Below are 9507 nucleotides of genomic sequence, written 5' to 3'. Positions count from 1 at the left end.
AAATTTACATCTTATATTCACTCTCAAAATGTAGATCTTCCCCATCTGTAGCCTAGCAAACAAATTTCACATACAGTAGATTTTCTTTCTAACTTTTCTGTATTGAAAAAATCTGATTTTTACCTGTATAATTTATTTATACAGACATTTTCCCAAACCTTTTTTTTTTTCTTTTACCAATCAGACCTGCCATTCATACCATTTGCTATTATGCATTCCACCCTAGATAGGTCATTCCATCTATTGATTCACAGAACTTGCTTGCTTTTGTCTCCTGTGACTCGGCTACCTATAAAACCTGTAAAAACAACTTTTAAAACATCCTTATACTATGCAGTAGGGACAACTACAGAAGGTATTGAGAGTGAGTGTGCACCCTTGGTTTACATGACTTGTTTTGATTTGTTTATTGTTGATGTTTCTTGGAGTAAAAAAAAAAAAACATAGTGGAAAGGTAGAAAATACAACCAAGACTCATTTCTCTCCATCCAAAATTACAAATGCTAACTTTTACCATTTATACTTTTAACCCAATTTTTGAAAAACAAAAACAACATGGATATATTTAGGTCCATTTAATCAGGTCTCAAAGAAAACTGCCATTTTGAGTTTGTATTTTCTAGTTTTTTTTATCCATTTATTGTTTTTCTCTTCATTGAAGACATTTATGTAAACCCATCAAAGAAAAGGACAGCTTGGGTCTATAACAAAGTGTCATGTTTTAAAGCATCAGTCAGTAATTGTATATGAGAGCATAGACTGCTACACATAAATGAACTGATCAGAGCACAACTATTTGATGTTTAAAACAGAATAGGATTACCTGTAAAAGCAGCACCCTTGTGACATTTTTAACTTTAGTATTCGTGTCCTTCTTCTTCACCCTCTCTTTTAGCAGAATCCACACCAACCTCTTCATAATACTTCACAAGGGCAGCTATGTCCTCAAGCCTCAGAAAACTCTTTCTTCCATGCCCTCACCCATATATCATTCAGTATACATTATGTCAAACTTGTGGTTCAGGTGAGGCCAGACCTCAACAATGGCTGTGCTATTGCTCATCATGCACACAGATTGCTTTACTTTGGCCAGGTCTCCACCACGTACTACAGCGGGATGCTGGTAATTAGTGCCAACTTCGAAGCCAGTGGGGCACCAGTCCACAAACTGAATTGGTCTTGAAGGTGGCAAGGGCAACATTGACATCTTTGAGAAGTAGGTTACCACAGTATAATAGGCAGCAAGACGCATATTTATCATGGCAAGGATGACATTTCACCATCTGGTTGGCTGGCTCAAAGCATGCGTTGGTGATCTCTGCTACAGAAAGTTGTTCATGGTAGTTTTCTCAGAAGACATGACAGGGGCATATATGGCCAGAGGGAAGTGGATGCAGGGATAGGACATGCAGTTGGTCTGGAATTTTGTCAGATTAACATTCAGGGTTCCATCAAATCTGAGGGAAGCAATTATGGAGGACACAATGTGATCTATCAACTGTTCAAGTTAGTTTAGGTTGAGGATTCAATATCAATTTTCTACCACAGATGTGGTAAATGGCCAAGTTGTTTACCATGAAGGCACAGAGTACTCCAGGGTGATGTGGGTAGTGAGGGTGGAACTCTAGGTTTGAACTAAAGCTAGGGAAATTTGGAGGGCTGGGTGAATGGAGAACTCCAGTTTGCACTTCTTGCCCTAAATGATAGAGAGACATTCCATCAGCAGGGAGGTGAACCTGGACCCAGATCCCCATCCAAAGCCATGAAAGTCAAGTAGCCCTGAAGACCTTGTGCACTGGTCAGCTAGTCTCCAGATTTGGTTGAAGATCTCCTTGTCAATGTTATAGTGCCCTCCGGCATAGTTATTGACAGCATCTTCCCTGCCTGTGATGAGCTGCTCAGGGTGGAAGAGCTGGCAGTAGGTGCCAGTGTGAACATCATCAATGACTATGGGTTCCAGGACTATAAACATTGCCTTGCCAGCACCTGTCTCAATGAAGAAAATATTGAAAGAGTCATTTCCTCTCCCAATGCTCTTGTCACTTGGCATCTGGCCATCGGGCTGGATGCCATGTTCCAGGCAATGGGGCTCCCAGCAGGCATTGCCAATCTGGACACCAGTCTGGCCAACAGGATGGAGATGCATTCACACATGGTTGCTGCTTTGCAACTGCCCAGCAGACGGCAGAGATGAAGAGGAGAGGTTGCTGCTTCGTAAAGCATGACTCTTAGGTGGTAGATGTAAGAGAACCCATCCATTTATGTTTTTAACTAGGATATATAACACATACATAGAAAAGAGTATAAAATAAAATAATGTGCACTTAAATGCATGATTACAAAATGAACACTGTGTAAACATATCCTAGGTCAAAATATATAACATTGTTAGAATCTCAGAAATTATTCCCAGCACACCTGGGTCGCTCAGTGGTTGAGCATCTGCATTTGGCTCAGGTCGTGATCCCAGGATTCTGGGATAGAGTCCTGCATCAGGCTCTCTGTGGGGAGCTGCTTCTCCCTCTGCCTATGTCTGCCTCTCTCTGTGTGTCTCTCATGAATAAATAAATAAAATCTTAAATAAGATTATTCCCAATTGTCCCTTTTCCATAGAATCTTACTCCCTATTAAATACTACTGTTCTGACTCCTGTGACAATGGTTCCCTTGTTTTGTTAAGTTTAGTTTCCATCTATGCATTACAAATACTATAGTCTAGTTATGTCCATTTTTTTATTAAAGATTTTATTTTTAAGCCATCTCTACACCCAATGTGGAGCTCGAACTCACAACCCTGAAATCAAAAGTCAGATGCTCCACTTACTGAGCCAGCCAGGGGCCCCTAATTTGTCCATTTTTGAAATTCATGTATTTATATATAAATATATATAATTTATATATCAATGGATTCATACACCATATATTTTGTCTTTCACTTGACATGATACTATTTAAACTCAAATACATAGTTTGCATTTTTCCTTGCTGTATTGTGTGCCATTTCATGAATATAATTTAATTCTTTATTATTGACAGAGATTTGGGCTGTTTTATTTTCTCAATATTACCAACATATGAGGGTAACTAAGGAGTGTATATTTGGAGTGGAATTGTATTTGATAGATTATGTGAATTTCTAACTTGGCCAGACAATTCCAAACTTATTCTTAAAGTCAATATGCTAGTTTATACTCCTAATAGCAGTATATAAAAATTTCTTTGCTCTACACTCTTGGGTAAATAGAATTATTTATGATTTTAATGTATTAAAATATATGTAATAGATACTCATCACAGTGAATGTGAAATGGTATCTATTACAGTGTTACTTTACATTTACTTGATTGTTAACAAGATCAACTGCATTTTCATGTTCCCCCTATAAAATACTTTAGGGCTTTTTCTGAAAATTATGTAAGGTTTTTACTCATTTTTCTATTGGATTATTTCTCCTTTATCATTTATTTGTAGGATTTCTTTATCTACCCTAGATATTAATTCTATATTTATATTGCATACTACAAATATATTCTGCTACTTTGCATCTTTACTTTTAACGATGTTTGCAGATTATTTTTTAGACATTTATATACCTTGGTTTTTCCATTGATGGCAGATAGCCCTGATTCCCAAACTGTCCAGAGACACTCCAGGATACCTCATTGAATTCACAAGGGTGCTCTAGGACATTTTACATTTTCAAAGGGAATTCAGCAACACAGAACACTTATTGAACAATGTGTAAAATACTTTCCAGAGGAAGTTTACAGTTTTACTATTAGATTGTGCTATATTCTTTTGAATGATAACATGTTTGCTAAGCTAGGTTTCTGTTGTTTCTTATGGTCAAAAGAAATTACCAATCTAGACACAGACCATACAACCCTTCCCAAAATTAACTCAAAATCAATTAGAGCTGTAAATGTAAAACTCAAAACTATAAAACTCCTAGAAGATAACATAGGAGAAAGCCTAGATGACCTTGGTATGGTGATGACTTTTTGGATATAACAAAAAAGACATGACCTAGGAAAGAAAGAATTGATACGTTAGACTTCATTAAAATAAAAAAACTTCTGCTCTACAAAAACAAAACAAAACAAAACAGTATCAAGAAAATTAGAAAAGTTTTAATTCTGCAATTTTTCTGAAAGTTTTGTCAAAGACACATTTGATAAGGGACTGTTATTCAAAATATACAAAGAACTCTTAAACTCAGCAATAAGGAAATAAAACATCTCAGTTAAAAACATGGTCCAAAATCCTTAACAGACATATCTCACCAAAGAAGATATACAGATGGCAAATAAGCATATGAAAAGATGTTCCACATCATATGTCATTAGAGAAATGCAAATTAAAACAACAAGGAAATACCACTGCACACCCATTATACTGAACAAAATCCAGGACACTGACAAAACTAAATGCTGGTGAGGATGTGGAGCAACAAGAACACTTATTCATGTTTGCTGGGAATATAAAATGATATAGCCGCTTGGAAGACAATTTGATGTTTTCTTACAAAACTACTCTTACTCTTGCCATATAGGTCAGCACTCAACATTCCTTAGTATTTACCCAGAGGAGTTAAAACTATCTGTCCATATAAAAACCTGCAAATAGATGTGGATAGCAATTTTACCTGTAATTGACAAAACTTGGAAGCAACTGAGATGTCCTTCAGTAGGTGAATAGTAAATAAGCTGTGGTACATCTAGACATTGGAATTGTATTCAGATATAAAAAGAAATGAGCTATTGGGGCACCTGGGGGGCTCAGTCAATTAAGCATCTGATTCTTGTTTTTGGCTCAGGTCATGATCTCAAGTTTGTGAGATGGAGCCTCAGCTGGGCTCCATGCTCAGCACAGAGTCTGCTTAAGATTCTCTCCCTTTCCCTCCCCCCTTCTCCTGTTTGATCTCTCCTAAATAAATAAATAAATAAATAAATAAATAAATAAATAAATAAACAGAAATGAGGTGTGAAGTCATGAAAAGATATAGAAGAAATGTGCATGTATATTACTAAGTGGAGAATGCAATTTAAAATGTTATTTCAATTATATGAAATTTTTGAGTAGGTAAATTACAAAGATAAAAAGATTAGTGGTTGGCGGAGTTGGAGGAGGGGAGAGGGGTGAATAAATAGAGTACAGATGATTTGGGGGGCAGTAAAAACATGCTGTATGGTACCATAATGATGAAAAGATGTTTTTATACATTGGTCCAAACCCATAAAATGTAAACCATTAAGAGTAAGACTTAACATAAATACGGACTTTGGGTGATTATGGAGTGTTGACAAAGGTTTGTCAATTGTAACTAATGTACTACTCTGGCAGGGGATGTTGCTAATAGGGCAGGCTGTGCATGTGTGGGGCATAAGAGATATGGGAAATCTCTATATCTTGCTCTCAAATTTGCTGTGAATTTGAAACAGCTCTAAAAATAGCCATAATAAAAAAAAAACATTTTAAAAAGCAATTACTACTCAAAAATAAATTTGAAAGAGAAAATGAGAGTGGCAACATCCAATCTAATTGAAAGGTTAACAAGTAGTGCAGCACTCAACAGGCACATGCATCCCATTAATAAGTTAATGAGATTATGTAAGAATGAAATAAAAATATTTTTTTTCAATTTATGCACATTTATTTTTCAAATGTCTAGTACACTTTTAGGATATAAACATTAAGTTTTCAGAATCTAATTATTAAATAAACAGAATGATTGAATATTTCTTTTGGCTTTTGAGCATCACAAAAAAATTGAGGCCCTAAGGACATAATGAACAGAAAACATTTAAGAACTGGAATAGTGTTGCAGTAAAGAAAGGCTGTAATTGATTGGTTTGGAAAAATTTACAGGCAAATCTCAGAGATGCTGTGGGCTCAGTTCCAGACCATGGCAACAAAGCAAATATTGCAATAAAGTAAGTCAAATCATTTTTGGGGTTTCCCAATGCATATGAAAGTTATGGTTCAGGGATCTCTGGGTGGCTCAGAGGTTTAGCACCTGCCTTCGGCCCACGGCATGATCCTGGAGTCCCGGGATCGAGTCCCACATCAGGCTCTCTGCGTGGAGCCTGCTCCTCCCTCTGTGTCTCTGCCTCTCTCTCTCTCTGTGTCTTTCATGAATAATTAAATAAAATCTTAAAAAAAAAGAAAGTTGTTTCCACTATACTATTGTCTGTTAAGTGGAATAGTATCATGTCTAATAAAATACATAACTTAATTAAAGCAATACTCTATTGCTAAAGAACGCTAATCATTGGGTGCCTGGGTGGCTCAGTGGGTTAAGCGTTCAGCTCTGATTTCAGCTCAGGTCATGACCTCAGGCTTGTGAGACTGAGCTCCTCATCAGGCCCCATGCAGACCAGGGAGTCTTCTTGATATTTTCTTTCTCCCTCTTCCTCTGCGTCTCCCCATCGTGCTCTCTCTTTGTCTAAAATAAATAAATCTTAGAAAAATGCTAACCATCGTCTTAGCTTTCTGTGAGTCAGCATCATTTTGCTGAGGGAGGGTCTTGCCTCATCGCTGATGGCTTCTGACTGATGGGTGGTGGTTACTGAATGGTGCAGGGGCTGTGGCAATTTTGTAGAATAAAGCAATTGTGAAGTTTGCTGCATCAATTGACTCTTCTTCCATGAACAATTTCTCTGTAGCATGTGATGCTGTTTAATAGCATTTTACCCACAGTAGAACTTCTTTCAAAATTGGAGTCAATCCTCTCAAATTCTGCTGCTGCTTTTTCAGCTAGGTTGGTATAATATTCTAAATTCCCTGTTGTCATTTCAAAAATCTTTACAGCATCTTCACCAAGAGCATATTCCATCTCAAGAAATCACTTTCTTTGCTCATCCATGAAAAACAACTCTTCAGCTGTTGAGGTTTTATCATGAGATTGCTGCCATTCAGTCACATCTTCAGGCTCCACGGCTTTTCTCTTGCTGTTTCCACCACATCTATAGCTATTTCCTCCACTGAAGTCTTGAGCCCCTCAAAGTCATTCATGGGGATTGTAATCAACTTTCTTTTTTGTTTAAGTTTTGAATTAGATTCCAGTTAGTTAACATACAATGTAATATTAGTTTCAGGTGTACAAGGTAGTGATTCAACAGTTCCGTACAACACCTGGTGCTCATCACAAGTATGCTTCCTTCATACTACTTTCCAGAAAGACCCCACCAGTTTGTATTTCCAACAGTGCAAGAGGGTTCCTTTATCTCCACATCCTTACCAACATCTGATGTTTCTTGTGTTGTTGATTTTAGTGATTCTGACAGATGTGAGATTATAGCTCTTTGTAGTTTTGATTTGTATTTGTCTGGTGATCGATGATGTTGATTATCTTTTCATATGTCTATTGGCAGATTATTTGGTTTTGGATGTTGAGTTTTATAAGTTCTTTATGTATGTTGGATACTACGCCTTTATCAGACACGCCATTTGCAAATATCTTCTCCCATTCCATGGATTGCCTTTTAGTTTTGTTGATTGTTTCCTTCACTGTGCAGAAGGTTTTTTTTTTTTTTTTTTTTTTTTTTTGATGTAGTCTCAGTAGTTTATTTTCCCTTTTCTTTCCTTTGCTTCAGGAGGCATATCTAGAAAAAGTTGCTATACTGATGTCAAACAGGTTACTGTCTATGTTCTTCTCTAGGATTTTTATGGTTTCAGGTCTCACATTTAGTTCTTCAATCCATTTTGAATTTACTTTTGTGTATGGTGTAATAAAGTGATCCAGTTTCATTCTTGTGCATGTTGTTGTCCGGTTCTCCCAGCACCACTTGTTGAAGAGATTGTCTTCTTCACATTGGATGTTTTTTTCCTGCTCTGTTGGAAATTAATTGACTATATAGTTATGGGTTCATTTCTGCATTTTCTATCTGTTCTATTGATCTATGTATCTATGTTTGTGCTAGTACCATACTGTTTTGATTATGCCTCCAGCTCTGCTTGTCTTTTTCAAGGTTTCTTTGGCCTTTCGGGGACTTTTGTGATTCTATGCAAATCTTAGGATTGTAGTTCTAGCTCTATGAAAAATTTGTATTTTGATAGGGATTGCATTTAATCTATAGATTGCTGTGGGTAGTATAGACATTTTAAGAGTATATGTTCTACCAATCCAATTTCTTTGTGTCATCTTCAATTTCTTTCATCAATGTTCTATAATTTTCAGAGTACAATCTTTCACCTTTTTTTAAAAACAGATTTTTATTTATTTACTCATGAGAGACAGAGAAAGAGAGAGAGAGAGACAGAGACAGTGAGGGAGAGAGGCAGAAACATAGGCAGAGGGAGAGGCAGGCTCCCTACAGAGAGCCCTACTTGGGACCCGATCCCTCTACTCAGGATCATGCCCTTAGCTAAAGGACGACTCTCAACCACTGAGCCACCCAGGCATCCCTCTTTCACTTTTTTTTTTAAAGATTATTTATTTATTTATTTATTTATTTATTTATTTATTTATTTATTCAGGGGGGGGGGCAGAGACATAGGCAGAGACACAGGCAGAGGGAGAAGCAGGCTCCATGCAGGGAGCCCGACGTGGGACTCAATCCCAGGTCTCTAGGATCACACCCCGGGTTGCAGGCTGCACTAAACTGCTGAGCCACCGGGGCCGCCCCCTCTTTCACTTTTTTGATTAGGTTTATTCCTAGGTTATCTTATGGCTTTTGGTGCAATTGTAAATGGAATTGATTCCTTAATTTAGCTCTCTGTTACTTCATTATTGCTGTTTAGAAATACAACAGATTTCTTTACATTGATTTTGTATCCTGCGACTATTGAATTTGTGTATAATTTCTAGCAGTTTTGGGTGGAGTCATTTGGGTTTTCTATATAGGGTATCATGTTATGTGTAAATATGGAGCAGACTTCTTACAAGCTCCTGTTAATGTTGACATTTTGACCACTTCCTATGAATCACAAATGTTCTTAATGGCATCTAGAATAGTGAATCTGCACCAGAAAGTTTCAATTTACTTTGCCCAAATCTATCAGAGGAATCACTATCTCTCGTAGCAATAGCTTTATGAAATATATTTCTTAAAAGATAATACCTGAAAGTCAAAATGACTCCTTGATCAATGGGCTGTAGAATGGATGTCTCATTAGCATGAAAACAACATGAATCTTGTTGTCCATCTCCATCAGAACTCTTGGGTGACCAGATGTTTCGTCAATGAGCAATAGTATTCTGAAAGGAATCTTTTTTTCTGAACAGTAGGTCTGTCTCAACAGTGGGCTTAAAATATTCAGTAAACCTTGTGAACAGATGTGCTGTCATCCAGGCTTTTTTGTTCCATTGAGAGAGCACATGCAGATTTAACATAATTCTTAAAGGCCCTACGATTTTCAGAATGATAAGTGAGCACTGGCTTCAACTTAATGTTATCAGCTGCATTAGCTCCTAAGAAGAGTCAACTTGTCCTTTGAAGCCTTGAGCCAGGCATTCACTTCTCTATAACTATGAAAGTCCTAGGTGGCATTTTATTTTAGCATAAGG

At 37.0% G+C, this 9507-nt stretch overlaps 1 pseudogene; it reads right to left on the bottom strand.

Moving 5' to 3' along the window:
• Positions 1-857: 857 nt before the first annotated feature.
• LOC121487602 lies at positions 858-2154 on the bottom strand (annotated as a pseudogene).
• Between the last annotated feature and the right edge of the window lie 7353 nt (positions 2155-9507).

This window comes from Vulpes lagopus, chromosome 3 (genome assembly GCF_018345385.1).
Source record: "Vulpes lagopus strain Blue_001 chromosome 3, ASM1834538v1, whole genome shotgun sequence".
In the NCBI taxonomy this organism is placed as follows: domain Eukaryota; kingdom Metazoa; phylum Chordata; class Mammalia; order Carnivora; family Canidae; genus Vulpes; species Vulpes lagopus.
The sequence above is the reverse complement of the archived record's forward strand: the minus strand, read 5'-3'. Positions and strand labels throughout refer to the sequence as shown.